This window comes from Podarcis liolepis (genome assembly GCF_965112155.1).
Source record: "Podarcis liolepis genome assembly, chromosome: 10".
Classification (NCBI taxonomy): Eukaryota; Metazoa; Chordata; class Lepidosauria; order Squamata; family Lacertidae; genus Podarcis; species Podarcis liolepis.
In genome coordinates, this window is record NC_139562.1 from 42,927,937 (window position 1) to 42,948,083 (window position 20,147).

The 20,147-nt window shown below is 42.8% G+C and overlaps 1 protein-coding gene across 10 annotated transcripts in view; it reads left to right on the forward strand.

Annotated features, from left to right (window-relative positions):
- KCNC2 (potassium voltage-gated channel subfamily C member 2) overlaps nucleotides 1-20,147 on the forward strand; it is a 92,706-nt gene that overhangs the window by 14,544 nt on the left and 58,015 nt on the right. The window lies entirely within an intron of this gene.

Genomic DNA, 20,147 nt, shown 5'->3' on the forward strand with positions numbered 1-20,147 from the left:
AGCTATCTGCCCAATATTTCTTTTCCCTGAGCAGCATGGAAAGGAGCTGGCACATCTAGCTGCCAATATATATATCTATATTCTTTTTAAATTGGGCAGAAGCAGGTAGTCTGAAATAGTTGCCTGAACCAGCACAATAATATCTGTGTCCAAGATCAAACTTGGTAATTGCCACAGAAACACTCGCTTTTGTCACTTGGTTTGCTTTGGTTTTCGTTAAGCATTTTAAGAATAGGATTCATATGAAATGATGTGCTGAGTAAAAATATAATTGAAAGAGTCAGTTACTTCTAGAATTCTAATAATAAATAATAACACTCTGACTTGTTTTTGTGTATAAGGCAGATATTACATGCATTAAACTGCTGTCATTTGAATTGGGGGAAAGAAACAGCTTTTCATTATGATTCATTGCTTTTTCTACCACTTCTGCAAAACCTCGTATACCAGAAGTGAAAATGTGTTTTTTAAATTTATCATACCTTCCTGCCTTTCCTCCAAGTAGTTGAAATGAAGCATACATGGTTCTACAAAAACAGTATGTATGTCATTCACATCTTTCCTTTTGAATGTACGCTAATAATCAAGTTGACTGTAATTATAAAAATGGTGGGGGTGGATACAGCTCTCTAGAAATTATCCTTATTCTTCTGCTGTTGTGAATACTTCCAGTTTGTGTGTACAGTGGGTCCCCAACCCACATGAAGGTTCAGTTCTGGGGTTTCATGCACAAAGCAAAATCAAGTAAAGCCAGAAAACCTTTGAAGCTGCCCCTCCATGCAACTCCTGTCTGGAGTGGGCCTTGGCCTCTGCTTGCTTAATGGAAAGGTTGTGTGAAGGTCCTGAGATGCTCCCAGGGCTCCTTGCATGCCTTTCCCAGAGCCTAGTAAGCAAGGCAGGGGTTTCAGAAAGCACAAACTGCCACAGAAAGAGATTTTAAGCCCTCTGCCTTGTTTACTGGGCTCTGGGAAGGTCGCAAGAGATCTCAGACAGCCCCTTCTGGCTCCCCTCCCACTCTCCATTTCCCTACCATCAACCTCAAGCTGCAGTCGTCTAAGTAAATTACACATAAATTGCAGGACCACTGTATTTTTAAAGCTGCTGACCAGGGTATTGCCTTCAAAGTGCCATATATTGTTGATGCTACAATTGGTTCTGATCCATTGGAGGCTCCTTGAACACCATTGAATTACACCTTGTAAGATCACCTTTGGTTGTTGCAGCCTGTGAATGTAGACAGGAAGCTTGTGGCAGTGAGTCTGACAGTGTGCCCTCTTGATCCCTGCTCACCACAGTTGGAGCAGGCTCATAGCTTTCAGGTACTCCGGGGTCCAACACTGTCACTTGAAGTCCAGGTTGCCTTGGTGGCTAGGTGTGTCTGTTTCTAGCTATGGCTTATTTACCAGCTCGTATGGCCCTTTTTGGACAGAGATGACTTGGCATGGTACTCCATGCTCTGGTGACTTCCAGATTGGATTACTGCAATGTAAACTGCATGAGGCTGGCCTTGAAGCCAACTTGGGAACTTCAACTGGTCTCTATTACTGTCTTGGGTTGACTTTAGAACTTGTATAACCTGCTTTAAACCCAACTGTGTTGGCTTCCAGTTCATTTCTGGGCCCAAGTCAAGACGCTCATGGTAATGTTTGAAGCCTCAAACGACTTAGGAGGCCCCAAATATCTGAAAAATATCCTTCCCTACCAACTCGCCTAGGTGTTAAGATCAGCAAAGGCGGTTCTCTTGATAGTTCCATCTCAGAAGTTTGGGTGGTGGTTGCCATCTCAAGGCATTCTCTGTGGAAGCCCCTAAGTTGTGGAATTCCCTCCCCACAAAGGTTTCTTCACTATGCAGCTTTTGACTGACTATACGCCTCTTGATGCTGTCCTTTGGCACCAACAGTGGAATGCAGTGCTAAATGACTAATTGGAGCAGATGGCCAATGCAACACATCAGCTAAAACATTGGGTGCCCATATGCTACTTAGCTAGGCTTAAGGCTGATATACAAAGCCCTGAACAACATGGGCTCAGGATGCCTTAAAGCCCACAGAAGCCTTTATATCCCAGCTTGTTCACTGAGACCAAGCAAAGGAACAGTGTTAGTTGTCTCCCAACTAGTGTTACAGAAGCCCAACAGGCATCCACTAGTAGTTGGGCATTTATTGCCATTGGTCCCTTGCTACAGAACACACTTCTAGCAGTGATTCGGAAGTCATATAGTGGTACCTCGGGTTAAGTAGTTAATTCGTTCCAGAGGTCTGTTCTTAACTTGAAACTGTTCTTAACCTGAAGCACTACTTTAGCTAATGGGGCCTCCTGCTGTCGCTGCGCAGCCGGAGCACGATTTCTGTTCTCATCCTGAAGCAAAGTTCTTAACCTGAGGTACTATTTCTGGGTTAGCGGAGTCTGTAACCTGAAGCGTATGTAACCTGAAGCGTATGTAACCTGAGGTACCACTGTAATTGCTTTTTATATTCAGGAATCTCTTCAGGATTTTTTTTTTTTATGCTGACAGGTCTGCGTAGCTGTTTGAAACTTTTTTTGACTGGTCAACAGAGGCACCATCTTCTGAAGCACATTGAGGGGCCCCAATGTGATGTCCTGACACCACACACATGCGATGTTGCGCAGTGTCCCTCTGTGCCCAGCTCCAACAATAGGGAGTCCCAGATCCCTAAAAAAATATATTGAGGGACCCACAGTGCCTCGACCCCCTGGAACCAGCACCTATGCTGGCCAGTCATTTTATTGATTGTGTTGGGTGGTTTTCAACATTTGTCCTATTCAGAATAGACCTATTGCCATGACTACCTGAGCCCGGCCTTGGCTGGGGAGGGCGGGGTATAAATAAAAAATTATTATTATTATTATTATTATTATTATTATTATTATTATTATTATTATTATTATTACCTTAGGTTAATTACCTTAGGTTAATTAATTTCAATGGGTCTACATTGCACTTAGTTGAACACAACCCCCTGTTTTAAACAATGTGTTATTGCTGTGTACTGCCCTGATATTGCAGTTTATAAATACTTTTATAAATAAATAATACTATAAAACATTGTTTAGAACTGTAGGAATGAGCTTGCACAAGTCTAGACTGGCATATTTTCCCCACCCTAATTATAATTAAGTAACAGACAAGGATATCAAACTCTGGTTTGTTTTAAGTAGCCGTAGTTAGAACAAACCAGAGTTTTAGAGTTTTATGTCATGGGGGAATTGTGGGTAGATCTCATACATTGAAATGAAGAGAAAAGAGGACATGAATCCAAGGTTCATGCACCCTCGTTCCCATATCAAGGATTAGCAATGTATCTGAACATGGGACCCTAAGGGTATTTTCAAAAATCACTGTGTTGGTAAAATTAATTGAATATGTGTGTCTTGGGAAACTCCCTGGTATCTCCCTCTTTCCTGCTTCCTGCATGGTTTGTGAGGGTTTTCTAAATTAGCTGTGGATTTATTGTAACATGCAGGGAATCCAAGGCAAGTGAGCTGACACACTTACTGACGGACTGGCACGCTAGAGCTTCTAAAGTGTCTATAAATAGCTACAGTTAGGATATCAATGTGAAAAACATATTAAGACCTTGTGGATGGATAACCCGGGAGCTGCCAGAAAAAAGCTGATGCCCATGAAATGACAATTAATTAGGATGAAAGGCCAGGAAATAAAACCGCTGGAAAAGATTGTGGGCAAAAGCTTTGGAAGACAGAAAGGCAGACTGGGAGAACTAGATAATGCCATTGCCTTGAAATACAGGCTGCATTTGGTTGTAGTGTCTTCTTGATCCCTTTTATTTTGCTGCCTAGGGAAGAGAAAATGCATGTTAACAATTTTGTAGAGTACAGTTATTTGCATTTATCACAGACCTTGGGAATTCTTGAACTGATTATTGTGCGGCAATAAGGGGGGTGGATATTTAATTCATACTGATCTTAGATCCGTAAAGTGTTCTTGGACATAATTATGTACATGGAAAGAGAGAGAGAGAGGGGCTTTGTGCTTTTTATCCTTTGTAGGCTTGTGATTCAGTAAAGAGGATCCCGCTGCCTGCAATGGACTTTCCGAATTGCTTTGTTAGTGGAGTTTTACATTAAGCAGAAATCTTAATTTCTTTCCTTTCTTTGCATGCCACTAAGACAGCTTGAAAGAAGCAGCAGCTGCTGCCTTGGCATCTTTGCGCTGAAATGTTACTACTACAAAGGGTTGAGAGCGATAACTACCTGCTTCCAGCCAGCAGTTAATCAATTGGTCAATAGATTCTACCTGGCCCTATAAAGCTGCCAAATCTGGCTTGTTCCTTCGCCTGAGGTGTTGTTTAGATTGTCCATTCGTGGCCGCCTGTCTGACCCTAGACCACAATATCTGACAATCTGCTACATCAAATGTTTGGTTTTTGGCGTTCATCTGTCTCAAGGGACTACAGAGTGCACCTCTGGAGGTGAAGTCAAATTCCTGTGTGAGCAGCACCAAAGTGATCTCTTTGGGGCACAAACCTGGGCACTGTGTATGGAGGTCCTAATCTAATGCATGATCCCGAAAGAAGACCACAAGGATAGAATTTTGCAGAACGTTAGGTATATATATGCATATGTATATGTGCTTGTACATTTAATTTATAGCCTGCTATGTAAACCAGACCCTACCCTCCTCAAAAGAGTCAATCGTTTCCCAAAATGGAGGAATGACTTAGAGAATCTTTAGAACAATCTTGTTCTTGTGACATATAAAACAGCCCTTATGTACTGGTGTACATAGTTCCTCTAATACGCATACTAACTAGTGAGCTTACCTATTCCATTCAGTGTTGAGGAAGAGTAGACATGATAGATATGTAGAAAATTATGCACGTTGTGGGGGAAGTGGATCAAAATATTAGCCTGTTAGGTTTAGCACATCTCTCACACATGACGCAGCAAGCTGGCAGTTTAACTCCTTTAGCTTTATTTGGCAATTACAGGCTTAGAGCAAACAGAGCCTCCCACAGCTCATTCTTCACTATCAGAGTCAGTTGACTCGACTGGCCTCCAGCCCCTTCTAAGGCCAGATATATGCCGACCCCACCCTCACTTCCAGCTGGTCTTCCTTTGCTGTAATCACTTGCTTCACCTCCTACTTCTTGGAGACTCAGGTGCAGCCAATTCCTCCTCCTCCAGAGTTGAATCCAACCCGCTACTACCACCTGCCTCCTGCTCCTGCATCTCGGGGCTGCTTTGAGAAGTGATAGGCAGCCTTCTGTTTTCCTCTGCCTCTTCCTCCCCCTCTGCTGATTCCTCTCTGTGGGCCATGTCTCTGACATCTAAGCCCCCCTCCCCTTCAGACTCGCTGCTGATGAAGGAGGACCTTTCTTGGGCTGGTCGCCACCACTCCTCAGTCTCTTCGTCTGCTTCCTTGCTACTAGTAACCTCCTCCCTCCACCCTCTTGGTTTGGGCTTGTATGGGAAAGGGCAATGGAAATCCCTCTGCAATAATGGGGTATGCACATCCTCAGCCTTTTGCCAAGACTTCTCCCCAGGCCCATACCCTTTCCATGAAACTAAATACTGTAGCTTCCTCCTGCATAGCCCAGAATCCAATATTGCTTCTATCCAAAATTCCTCCTTTCCCTCAACCATTACCAGGGGTGGAGGAGGTTGCCTCGGTTCCTGATACCTATGTGGTGGTGTGACTGGTGATAGGAGAGCCCTATGAAATACCGGATGTATCTTCATAGAATCTGGTAGCTTGAGCCAGAACGACACGGGGTTAATTTGTTCCACTACCTCAAACGGCCCCAACCTTCGTGGCCCCAACTTCCTGCACCTTCCTTTTTGAGGCAAGTCCTTGGAGGACAACCATATCTGATCTCCCACCTTGATCTCACCTTGATAGCTGTTGGCGCCATTGAATGAAACTGAACGTTGGAAGATTCAGGATACACAAAAGAAAGTACTTATTTTTACATTGGCGCATTGTTCAGCTATAGAATTCTCTCCCACAAGATGGCCGCCAACTTGGATGACGTTAAAAGAGGATTAGGCAGATTTACAGAGGAGAAGGCTATCAGTGACTGCCAGCCCTGGGGTAGGTTCTGCTGCTACTGCCAGAGGCGATATGCCATTGAATCCCAGTTGCTGGGAATCACAGGTGCAGAGAGTGCTATGGCACTTGGGTCCTGCTCCTGGGCATCCCATGGGCATCCAGCTAGCCACTGTGAGAACAGGTTGCTGGAATGGATGGGCTGTTTGCCTGATCCAGCAGGTGGTTCTTATGTTTTTAATTCATAGGGTGCTAATGAGAAATAAATTCCTTTTATTTTATAAGACATTTAGTAACCACTTTACTATGTAGAAATATCAATGTGTGGTTGTATTAATAAAGCCTGGGCCAATAATGCTTATCATCATCATCACTATCACCATCACCATTAGTTTATATGCTGCCCTCAACCCCACATTTAGATACACTAAATGTTCAGTATATTGATTTATTCAGAGAAAGAGACATTTTCAAGAATACAAGTTCCAGACAGATTTTTCACAACCTGTTTGTAGCAAACAAGCAACTGAAAAATAGGCCATTTTAGACATAACGAAGAGGCTAATTAGATAAATGTTTGATTGGTAAGTCTGCAGTGACAACTAAGCACATCAATTGTAATATGATTATTACTTCCTGGAAACTAAATGAACTATAAAAAGAACAGGCAAAAACCCCACAAAAATCTTTTATTCATTTAATAACTGTGGCGCTGAACTGAACGAGTTAGCCAATTATATTTGTCTTTTTTTCTGTTTACAGTACAGTGGTACCTCGGGTTACAGACGCTTTAGGTTACAGACGCTTCAGGTTACAGACTCTGCTAATCCAGAAATATTACCTTGGGTTAAGAACTTTGCTTCAGGATGAGAACAGAAATTGCACGGCAGCAGTGCGGCGGCAGTGGGAGGTCCCATTAGCTAAAGTGGTACCTCAGGTTAAGAATGGACCTCCAGAACAAATTAAGTTCTTAAGCCGAGGTACCACTGTATTTAAAAATATTTTAAGATAATGGTTTGGATCCTGTGGTAATTGAGTGGAAAGAAGTTAATGAAAGGAAAGTCTAGTGTACCTCACTGTAGACAACAACACCCACTGAAAAGCATCTTGGAGGACTGTGACCCTCCCTGAACAAAATGGAATGGGGTGAGGAGGTTTCTGGGAGAGGAAGGAATCACCCAAAATCAGACTGATTTTCAGAAGCTTCACCCTTCCAGCAGCAGCCCCTATGTCTCATCAAACAGCGTTCGGGACGCAGTGGTGGACTTTGGCCTTTCAAATTTCAGTGGCACCCAGTTTGGTGTGTGCTTAGGTGGCTTCATCCTGAGTCTGTCTCCACCATCACTTTAGCTGTCTATCCACTTGTTTCATCACCTCAAATCACCTCAGAAAACCTAGGAGCCTGAGGTACACTGATTGATAGAGGGTACTTGGGAGTGATAGTGTCAACTGTCTGGCCCATTTCCTCATTTCAGAGAACAGCCAGAACTCATGTCACTATGGACTCATCATAATTGAGTGGTGGGACTGTAGAGTTTAGTGCAACAACTCCTAAATTCAGGGGAGAAACCCATTCAGTTCACAAGAAGTTTCCTCAATTTATCCTCACCTGCAGACTCTGTTGACTCCAGTAATGCAGGCTATCTGCTAGAGATCTCAGTCTAGACAAATCACTTCCACAAACTGTAAATAAGGGATTGAGATTTAGTAAGGGACAGAAAATAACTTCTTAGAAGAAAAGCACTAAAAAGCTATAAATGTCTTAACGTCGAAAAGGGTACTTCAAGAGTACCACAATTTCCTTTCAATTTCTTCTACTTTTTAAAAACTGGGACCTGAACCCATAGATTCCAGAAATACGGTCCAGTCTCTTGATCACTGTTTTTTTTTTAAATTTAAAAAATGGCAACTTAAGAACAACTGAACCATCTGAAAACAAGAAAACTTTCCTTTTCTATACCGCCTGAGCCAGAGTGTCCTGAGTTTAGTGTGCTAAAGTTAAGAACTGCAAATAAAGTCTTGTGAAATCTAGCAATGTGAAAAGAAAAATCTCCCTTAAAATAGCAGCCTTGTTTTAACCACAGGGCCATTTAACTCTCCATAAATCAAATGGCTGTTTGAATGAGTCATATCCATATGTGAGCTGAGTAGTTTTACCTGTGGACTCCTTGATGTTAAAAAAGGGAATTCCACAGAGAATTATTTCTGTTATGAAATACAAGTATAAAGCGAAAGCAGGATTTTTGCCCTCTTAAAGGAGCCTTCATTCTTCTTCAAAGAGCACAGCTTCAGCAGTAACTGAATTTGTTATAGAAGCAGATACACAGAATTGGGAAAAGAATGATTGGCTGAAGTAATGGACATATCATGTTGACTAGCTGCTCTATAGATTATTTTTCATATTAGGTTGTGTGATTTGGTTCCAACTGAGAAGACACATCTGAAAATACAAAATGTAATACAGAGAAAAGTCACCATTGGAGCTGATGCCTGAGTTTTAAAATACCCCTTTACATTCTAATAATCTTAGTGATCTATATTAAAACTGTCATACACAATTTAAAATGGCTCTCTCTCACTCACTGTTAAACCATATTGTAAAAATGGAAGTCTTTTGAAAACTGAAGAGGTGCAAAGATAAAAGCCTGAGGTCTTACGTGATAGTGATTTAATAGCACCTTTATCTTGAGATGTTTTGGAGAGACTTTGCTGTTTATTTTTTTAAAATGTAAATCTGTCTGGCTATACAAAAATTAATTCTTTAACTGATTCTAGTTAGATCAATTTTAGTTTACCATTTATTGTTCTTCCCTCATTTGTTTATGTGACATTTTGTGAACTTCTCATTTCCTTGTCATCCTCAGTCTGGTCACATATTGCTTTTCTTTCCCCTAATTGTATGTTCCTGATCTTTCCAGCCAGTCTTTTGGGATGTCATATTTCATCTGTCATTTTGCTTTTATGTATTTCTAAGTTGAGTTCAGTTGTGCTGATTTTCAGGGCCACCATCTCAACCCCCCTAAGATGCTAACAACAATAATATAACTGCTGGATGATAATGTCAGTGCCTGGTGCAATACTGAAGTTGGAGCCTCATGCCTCCACACTGCCCTCTTTAGTTTTTGTGTATGCTGCTTTGCTAGCTAGCATGCTTAATGCAGTTTATAAATCTTCTAAATAATAACGATAGCAATAGGAAAAATAGTACAAAAGGAATAAAGGTAGGAGAGGCTAAAAGCAAAAGTGATGGGCTGTGTCCATACACAGTGCTAAACCATAGTTTAGCACAGGGATAGGGAACCTGTGGTCTTCCAGATTTTGCATTGCCCATGCTGACTAGGGCTGATTGGAGTTGGAATCCAACACCCTTTGGAGGGCCATAGATTTCCATCCTTTATTTAGCACTGTAAGGATGAGCTTGTGCAAAGTTCAGGCTTGCATACCCACCCCCCGGTCTTTTCTCCAGTACGGCAACAAGGAACAGATTGGAAGCTTCTGTATTTGATTAATCACAGTTTAGTGTTACATCTGAAATCTGAACTTATCTGCAGTTTAGTAAAGACTCTCCTCCCTGGAAGAGAGGGGAGTGGTTGTGGGCGGGAGACCGAGCTCTGCCCCTAGTAGGGGGCATTAGCCCCCTCCCCTCCTACCTGGCTGGCGCCCACGCCCACCGGAGGTGGCCAACCAGGTGCCTCCGGGGGGGGGGGGGCGTGTGTAGCAGCTTAATGCTGTGGTGCCAGCTCCGCCTCCTCCTCATTCGTGGTCGTCCCTCAGCGAGTCAACAGGTCTAACCTCCTTGCTGTCTGCAGAAGCCAGGGAAGTATTTCGCAATGCTTAGAGTGCTATTGGAGCTAATTCCTTGTGATTGGAGTACTGGGAGAGTTTGGATCTTTGTTGGATGTAAATTGCTTCAGTTTACTTTTCGTTGAGCTAACTTCCCTATTTCCCCCCACTTCTGGTGTTCGGTTTAATTTCAGGGTTGTTAAGCAGGGGGTTCCTAATGCGAACCACAAGTTGGGAGGTCACTTGTACTAATAAACCATAGTTAAGACTCACCATGGTTTTACTTGGGTGTGTGGTGCTTCATTGTTTCAATAATATTTTGCTACCTTGAATCCTGTTCTGCTTTCTTGGATATAGGAATTTTAGCACATGGTTTTCCTGTTGCACATGCTTGGGCGGTGCACTAAAATGAGCAGTGATATACAGTGAGCTGCCAAGGAGAACAGATAAAATTTATGTGCATTGTTAGCCACACTCCTTCACAAAGACATCATGGGGAGGAGGGGGAGGAAATGGAAAATGAAGCACAGCATCCTTTTGCTTCGCGAGAGAAGCTGCCCCTATTTACTCTACCACCCCTAAAGACCTTCATTGAAGCCATAAGCTAACTCTGCTTGCTTGACTGAACATAACAGCTCCCTCTGTTTATGGATACTGTTTCCAGAGCTTCAGAACCAGATTGATTGGTTGACTAAATGCCGCAGGAAATGTCATAAAGTTGAAAATAACTTGATTTAGATTTCAAAGCAGCCGGTCATGCTAGTGAAGAATCTATCCAAGGACACATCATGTAAAGATGTTGATAAATGTGGAGTTATTTAATTTTGACCTATAACAATATTCATTGTCAGATAAGAAATAGCATGAAGGTTATATCTTCTCCGTCAATCACAGACGTGCATCCTAATTGGATAGGTTTTCTTATATTCAGTAGCTCTTTACATTTAATTGGTTATCAGTCTATCAATATTATCAAACATTTTTAAATATTTATGTCTCTTCAGGATCTTTGTTTTTTTAGCCTCAGAGAAGGATATACAGGAAACTGAAGAAGTTGAGGTTGAGGTTTTATTGAGTCATTCCTAACAAAACAAAAGAGAAAATAACTGAACATCTCTCAAACAATGCAGCAGCCATGCAGGATGGTGGGTGGGTCTTGCTTTGCCCTTCCAAAATGTTGGGTGGTATTTAAGACTGATCTTTTCCCAAGTGAGTAAGGACCACAGACACAATAAGGTGATATCATGGAACTTTAATCCAAAGGGATAGAAAACAGTGTCAGGAACTTTCCCGTTAATCTTAAGGGGATGTTGACGAAGAAGTATGGTATATTTGCAAATGTGTTAAGTGCCAGTGTGCAAATACACTTGGTACTGGGCTAAACTCAAGGTGCTAGTTTTGGTTTCTAAAGTTCTATACAGCTGGTGACCAGGACACATGAAAGATTGTCTCGTCTCTTATATACCCAGTTTGTCACTGCATTGTGTACATGATGACGTCTGGCAAATACCATCTTTTCAGGAGGTGTGTTCTGCCCCGTATAGAAATCGGGCTTTCAGTGTGATGGCACCTCCCTTTTTTAATTCCCTCCCCTTGGATAATATGTAGATGCCGTCTCAGTTGCACGTCAAGCCCTGAAACCCACCCCATGGAAATAAGACACAGTGGAGACAGAATTTTAGTTTAAAGGTTAATGGGCAAATTTAGGCCACAACTCTATTGAATACACAAGTGTGACTGGTATTGGCTTAGGCATTGGTATCTAATGACTATACTGGCTCCTGCCCACCCAGCAGGGAGCCTGCAAGGTAAACTACCAGCAGAGGGAGCTCCATCAATGCATATTGACTGGAGCTCACCCCTGGGTCCTGGCATGGCCCTAAACCCCTCCCTGGGCTTCGGATGAGATCCAGACCCCCAGATTCCTTTAACGGAATACCCTATCAAATGGAGGGGCAGGTGATGGCCGCACCTCCCCTCCCTGCATCCCCCTAAAACCAATGCCTAACCGCCAAACCAAGCGAAAGGAAAGTCCAATGCTGTAAAGAAAAATATTGCATAGGAACCTGGAATGTAAGAACCATGAACCTTGGTAAGTTGGATGTGGTCAAAAATGAGATGGCAAGAATAAATATTGACATCCTGGGCATCAGTGAACTAAAATGGACGGGAATGGGTGAATTCAGTTCGGATGACCATCACATCTACTACTGTGGGCAAGAATCCCGTAAAAGAAATGGAGTGGCCCTCATAGTCAACAAAAGAGTGGTGAGAGCTGTACTGGGATGCAGTCTCAAAAATGATAGAATGATCTCGATACGAATCCAAGGCAGACCTTTTAACATCACAGTAATCCAAGTTTATGCACCAACCACTGGTGCTGAAGAAACTGAAATTGACCATTTCTATGAAGACTTACAACACCTTATAGAAATGACACCAAAGAAGGATGTTCTTCTCATTATAGGGGATGGAATGCTAGGGTAGGGAGTCAAGAGATAAAAGGAACAACTGGCAAGTTTGGCCTTGGAGTTCAAAACGAAGCAGGGCAAAGGCTAATAGAGTTCTGCCAAGAGAACAAGCTGGTCATCACAAACACCCTTTTCCAACAACACAAGAGACGACTCTACACATGGACATCACCAGATGGGCAGCATCGAAATCAGATTGATTATATTCTCTGCAGCCAAAGATGGAGAAGCTCTATACAGTCAGCAAAAACAAGACCTGGAGCTGACTGTGGCTCAGATCATCAGCTTCTTATAGCAAAATTCAAGCTTAAACTGAAGAAAGTAGGAAAAACCACTGAAGAAGAAGAGTTTGGATTTGATATCCCGCCTTTCACTCCCTTTAAGGAGTCTCAAAGCAGCTAACATTCTCCTTTCCCTTCCTCCCCCACAACAAACACTCTGTGAGGTGAGTGGGGCTGAGAGACTTCAAAGAAGTATGACTGGCCCAAGGTCACCCAGCAGCTGCATGTGGAGGAGCAGAGACTCAAACCCGGTTCCCCAGATTACGAGACTACTGCTCTTAACCACTATACCAGACTGGGCCGGCAAGATACAATCTAAGTCTTATGAATACACAGTGGAAGTGAGGAACAGGTTTAAGGATTTAGATTTGCTGGACAGAGTGCCTGAAGAACTATGGATGGAGGCTCGCAACATTATACAGGAGGCAGCAACGAAAACCATCCCAATGAAAAGGAAATGCAAGAAAGCAAAGTGGCTGTCCAACGAGGCCTTACAAATAGCGGGGGAGAGAAGGCAAGCAAAATGCGAGGGAGATAGTGAAAGATACAGGAAACTGAATGCAGATTTCCAAAGAATAGCAAGGAGAGACAAGGAGGCCTTCTTAAACGAGCAATGCAAAGAAATAGAGGAAAACAATAGAATGGGAAAAACCAGAGATCTGTTCAAGAAAATTGGAGATATGAAAGGAACATTTCGTACAAAGATTTCCATAATAAAAGACAAAAGTGGAAAGGACCTAACAGAAGCAGAAGACATCAAGAAGAGGTGGCAAGAATACACAGAGGAACTATACCAGAAAGAAATGGATGTCTCGTATACCCCAGGTAGTGTGGTTGCTGACCTTGAGCCAGACATCCTGGAGAGTGAAGTCAAATGGGCCTTAGAAAGCATTGCTAATAACAAGGCCAGTGGAAGTGATGATATTCCAGCTGAACTATTTAAAATTTTAAAAGATGATGCTGTTAAGGTGCTACACTCAATATGCCAGCAAATTTGGAAAACTCAGCAGTGGCCAGAGGATTGGAGAAGATCAGTCTACATCCCAATCCCAAAGAAGGGCAGTGCCAAAGAATGCTCCAACTACCGCACAATTGCACTCATTTCACACACTAGCAAGGTTATGCTTAAAATTCTACAAGGCAGGCTTAAGCAGTATGTAGACCGAGAACTCCCAGAAGTGCAAGCTGGATTTAGAAGAGGCAGAGGAACCAGAGACCAAATTGCAAACATGCGCTGGATTATGGAGAAAGCTAGAGAGTTCCAGAAAGACATCTACTTCTGCTTCATTGACTATGCAAAAGCCTTTGACTGTGTTGACCACAGCAAACTATGGCAAGTTCTTAAAGAAATGGGAGTGCCTGATCACCTCATCTGTCTCCTGAGAAATCTCTATGTGGGACAAGAAGCTACAGTTAGAACTGGATATGGAACAACTGATTGGTTCAAAATTGGGACAGGAGTACGGCAAGGCTGTATATTGTCCCCCTACTTATTTAACTTATATGCCAAATTCATCATGCGAAAGGCTGGGCTGGATGGATCCCAAGCCGGAATTAAGATCGCTGGAAGAAATATCAACAACCTCAGATATGCAGATGACACAACCTTGATGGCAGAAAGTGAGGAGGAATTAAAGAACCTTTTAATGAGGGTGAAAGAGGAGAGCGCAAAATATGGTCTGAAGCTCAACATCAAAAAAACAAAGATCATGGCCACTGGGCCCATCACCTCCTGGCAAATAGAAGGGGAAGAAATGGAGGCAGTGAGAGATTTTACTTTCTTGGGCTCCATGATCACTGCAGATGGTGACAGCAGTCACGAAATTAAAAGGCGCCTGCTCCTTGGGAGAAAGGCAATGGTAAACCTAGACAGCATCTTAAAAAGCAGAGATATCACCTTACCAACAAAGGTCCGTATAGTTAAAGCCATGGTATTCCCAGTAGTGATGTATGGAAGTGAGAGCTGGACCATAAAGAAGGCTGATCGCCGAAGAATTGATGCTTTTGAGTTATGGTGCTGGAGGAGACTCTTGAGAGTCCCATGGACTGCAAGAAGATCAAACGTATACTTTCTTAAGGAAATCAGCCCTGAGTGCTTACTGGAAGGACAAATTGTGAAGCTGAGGCTCCAATACTTTGGCCATCTCATGAGAAGAGAAGACTCCCTGGAAAAGACCCTGATGCTGGAAAAGATGGAGGGCACAAGGAGAAGGGGATGACAGAGGACGAGATGGTTGGACAGTGTTCTCGAAGCTACAAACATGAGTCTGACCAAACTGCGGGAGGCAGTGGAAGACAGGAGTGCCTGGGGTGCTCTGGTCCATGGGGTCACAAAGAGTCGGACACGACTAAACGACTAAATAACAACAACAACCACAGCCAAACCTTACAAAGTTGTGACCATTGCTAAAAGGTAGGCAAAAATCAAGTGGCCACTGCCAATTTGCCACATTGGGAAAAATTCCTACCCAGCCCCCGTTCCAAAACAGGCGACCAACAGAAGTCCAAAGCAAGATCAGACATGACTTAACCAATGGGTGGGTGGGTGTTCGGCAACGCAAAGCAAGAGGAGGTCCCCACGTTGCGCTGCCAATAAAGTACCCCCAAACCCCTAGCCCCCTGCCAAGTCACCAATTGGCTAAAGGCCAATTAAGTACCCCCAAACCCCTAGCCCCCTGCCAAGTCACCAATTGGCTAAAGGCCAGTGGCATGATTATGGCACCACCGGCTGGAGCGGGGCAAAGCCCCACCTCCAAGCTGGTTGGGGGGAGTCCTAGGGCTGCGCGCAACATGGACCCTCTGTTAGGAGGATCCAACTTGTCTTTTCGGTGGCTTTTAAGTAGGCATCTTTCCCAGTGTGCATCTGTACTGGAATTGTTTTGAGATGTTTTTATTGTTTTATCACTTGTTTGTTACCTTGCACTCCTTTTGGAGGAACGGCAGGCTATAAATTTTATTAATAGTACTGTTTCAGCCATCTTACTAAAGCAAATATGTACTGATTTGTTATTAAATATTTATTCTTTTATCACACAGCAGACATTCTAGAAGTGGATATGAAAGAAATTGAATGAGAGTTAAAAAAAAAGCCAAATCCTGGCACATTTCAAGTCCAAACGCTCTTCAACAGGGAATATAAAAAGAATTGTGTAGTTTGATTTCTTAGTTGCATAAGGCATACAGAGAGAGTGATATATACTACCTACAGATGAAAAGTGTTTAGGTTCAGAACACAAGGTTTGTTGTTTATTCTCATTAAATTGTCGTCAGACCTACTTCTTGAAAGTTTGTTGTCACTTGGATAAAGTGGTATCAGCTTACTTTTCAGACTGTAAGCACACAAAGGTTTTAAATATTATGAATGGGATATTCTGATATATCCTTCCAGCCCAGCAGAGCTTAGAGATTCCCATAAGCCTCAACCTTTTAACAACATGATTACAAAGGTACTACCACAAACTCATAAGACCACCTTCAGACTACTACCATCTTGCTGCCAGGGTTTGAAATTAGCAGGGCGCCAGGTGCATTTTGCGCCTAAAGATTCTCCATTTGCGAGCACCTCCAAAAGCCTGGGTGCCATTTTTTGCACCTGGCTGACACTCAAGGATTACTGAAATGTATGTGCTCTGAAGTCTCAAAGTAAATGTTAAAGGTAGACAATATGTTAAGGAGTTTAAGTCAAGAGTAGCGCGTTTTGAAAACTGAAGTATGGTTGTTACCAATATTTTTATTGCAAGCACCAAATTAAACATGTATTAACAATTTCTGCTAAAAATGTGATCTTAACAGTGTGTCACTTATGTGAATTGTGTATTAGTTCAAAATAATAATTAAAAAGTGTTGCCGACCCCCTCTCCAAATGACAACTAGGCATTCTGTTTTGGCGCCCAGGTCCCAGGAGCCATTTGGCTCCTAGCTTTTCTTGCCGCTACAAAACACTATCTTGAGCACGTGATCTGTCAAATGAGTGGGCCTTGATATAAATTGAGATAAATCCATGGTTATCGTGAAGGCCATCAGATCCTGAGCTGCATCACATGTGGGGGCCACAGCACAAATGTTGAAGCCACCCAGAACAATTAGGCTGGTGGACTTTAACACTGCACCTCAGACAATCCCAGTTTCCTCAAGCAGGGAGACTATTAAGCCGCCTTGGAAGACAGGATATTAGTTCACTGACAGAGCACATACTTCACTTGCCAAAGCTTCAGGTTTACTCTCTGCCATTTCCAGATAGGTCTAGAAAAGACTAAAGCCCTGAAGAACTGCTGGCAATCAATGTAGACCAGGGTTGGTCTACATTCAGCGCATGCCTGAATATCACCCAGCCTGTGACATCAGCTGGCTCTGGCAGCTCCACCACTTTAGTAAGTGGTGTCCAGCAGTCCAAAAGTGCATGCTCTCCTCCACTCAGCCTTTTGAAAGACTAGATGGGGAGGAGCACTGGACACTATTTCATTTGGAGAGCAGTTACCAAAAGCTTCCCTTGGGCCAGGCCAAGTTAAAGCAAACATTGGATGCTGCAACCTGACAGCAATCCCAATGTTGCTTTCTCTGCCTTTGTGTCTTGTTTGGTGTTCAGGCAGGTGCACAGACAGGTTTCAGAACAGAGGGGTTTGCCTATGCCAGCATCCCTAGATGATCTATCGCAGCACCCTGGTTCTGCAAAAGGACCAGCCTGTTATAGGACCTTCATACACAGAGAGACAATAGAGCAAGGAGAGATAAAAATAAGTGCAACCTGCTTTGACCTGTCTACTGTCTTGTGAGCAGCTGACCTTTGTTTGCCATTTCGACCAAATAAACAGGCGTGAAGAGGAGTTATTTTCAGTCTCCTATTTTTGGCCCCAAAGTACATACTGACCCTTCCTTGAAGTGATCGGTACACTTTAAAACCTAGAATTAAATGTATTATGTCAAAATCAATTTATCCAACCTGACAGCACAAGCACACTGTCTAGTTTGCCTTATATATAGGCTTATAGCTAGCATTTCTCAGTTCAAATAAGCCATAGATAACATGTCTTTTTCATCTTTTAGATAATTTCCAAAAGCCCTTTTTTTCTGCAGCTATTATTATGTCTCAAAATTAGGAAGAAGTAATGGAGTGTAATTTTACGATTTGAATTCGGGGTTTTTTTCCAGCCGCAAAAGTTATGTCTATGGCCCTTTGAGACTAACTGAGCATTCCTAAGGCATTGAAAATCTGTGACTGGAGAAGCCGCCATTTCTTAAATTCTGCCAACTTGCTCTGACCAGGTTGGAAGATGGGATGGGGTTTCCGCCTTCATTTAGTCTTTACCTCTTCCCACTGAGTCAAATAGGGTTTTTTTGAGGAGGTGATTGCAGAATGAGGAGGTTTTAGGATTTGTGGGCTTCCCAACACGGCTCAGCAATGGTGGTGAAGCTGTCTGCTGTTTCACTTGGGAACCTCCTGGCATGGATGTTGAGCAAAGTAAACTCTCAAGACCTGTTATTTCCCTACAGAAAACTTGTCTTTTCAACCTTGACACATTTTGTGGGTGTGGGTAGAGTGCAATCTCCCTCTGATGTTATCAAAATACCAGATGAATATTCATCTGAAATGGCAGCTGCACTATCATTACCGTCCTCAGAGTGCTCAAATAAAGAGCTAAAATTTTGCTGACTCATTTTGGTTGCCTGCTCGATACTGAAAAAGTAAATGAATATTGAAAGAGACAGGTGAGAGCCTTTTGGAAAGGAACAATCAGTGAAGTCATCTGCCCGTCGTGTAGGGGTTGTTTTCTTATTAAAGTCTTGCCCAGAGCACTGTCAAGGTTAACTGGCTGTAGCAGATATTTCAGCAGGAGTGTTAAATTCCTGATGAGTGAAAGCTTGATCTTGCAGCTTGCCACTGCGCATTTTTCCCTGGCATTCCAAATGTCACAGGACACTTTCCCCACTTAGAACAAATAAGTGACCTTGCTATAAATGGACAGAAAATGACGAAATAATGAAAGCATATAATCTTGAAGGCTGAGGGTTGTGAACTGAAGTGACTTGTGCTGAGAAAGTGAAAAGCACACATGAATGTCATTTTGCAAGGAAAGGATCGGTTGAACATAGAAACCACTCATTAGAGTTTCTCACAATTTCCTTATTTTTAGAACTGCCAATTTTATTATAGCCTGTTATAATGAAAGCTGGTGTTTTCACATCAATGTGATCAGCTAACTTCCGCACATTTAAACAGTCCATCGCACTCTTTTTGCTATGTTCCGTTCCTTCCACCTGCCCCATTCATACCTCTGTAATGAAGTGCAGGTTAAAAGCTGTGTTCCTGCAGTTCTCTGATGCAATCAGGTAAAGCACACCCTGTACTTTGCGTGACCAAGTTTTTGTATAACTCTGTGAGAAGGAGCCTTCCAGATTTATTTTCCCTGACCCAGGTCAGGTGATAATTCTAGCTGCAGCAGTGGACCACCAAGCCAACTGTAAGCCTGCAATGAAATGCCTGTATATTTAGGAAGTAGAGATGGATGTGGTTTCTCTAAGATGATTGTCACTCAGCTCCCAAAAAGAAACCATTTGCCTCTTTTCTATACTGCTGTTCAGGAGAATGTGACTAAATATTTCTTCCATCAACATTCTATTCAAGGAACCACAGATGCTGCTGTTCTCTTAGGTTAGAAACAGTGCTTTTTTTCTGGGGGTACTCGAGAGTACGCAGTACTGGCACCCCACAAAAATGTTAAAGTATGGCACTCACTGTAACAACTTTACGGTGAGTACTGGCACCCCCCCCCCAGAAAACCAGCACTGGTTAGAAATAAGGAAACAAAAACCTGTCTCAAGACAGGTTCTGGAAACCAAATCTTTAATGTGAAAGAGGTGCGTCCTTGGCAGTTTCCACACACTGATATTTTCGATGCAGCACATGCTGAAAGTCATACACGTGAGGTGTTCTAATTTTAGTTTACTTAATATGCATGATTAAAACTCACACTCATATTTGCATATATTTCCTGTATTTAGGAAGCTGAGATAGGACAACCTAATAGGAAAATTACATGGCTAAAGCTGAAAGTTACAGGTTGGTAGGTAAGAAGCTGGCGAGAGCAATGCGAAGGTCTTGGAAGAATAGGAATAACATGGAAGATGACTTTGGCATATGGTCTATTCAGGACACCCTGTTTTGAAAAAGAATCCCGTCGGTACAGGGCACTCTCCATACAGAGAATGGGATAGGTGATAATGATGATTTATTAGACCTGTTAGCTTGTTACCCAAAGGTTTCCAAGTGACTCACAACACATGTTAAATATAAATACATTGTACCATAAAAACAGAATGAAAGCAGCTACAGAAAAGCTTTGGCAGCACCGAAAAGATGTCAATGACAGTGTCAGGTGGACCTGGCTGGGGAGAGCATCCCACAGATGGGGAGCCACAACTGGAAAGGCTTTCTTTCTTGCCACCACTGTTTGAGCCTCTCTCAGAGGGAGGGCCTGGAGAAGGGCCTCAGAAGAAGAGCTAATGGTCTGGGTATGTTCCTATTGGGAGAAGCATTCCACATGTTTAGGAGGCAGGTCACGGTAGCACTGTTTTGGATGCTGC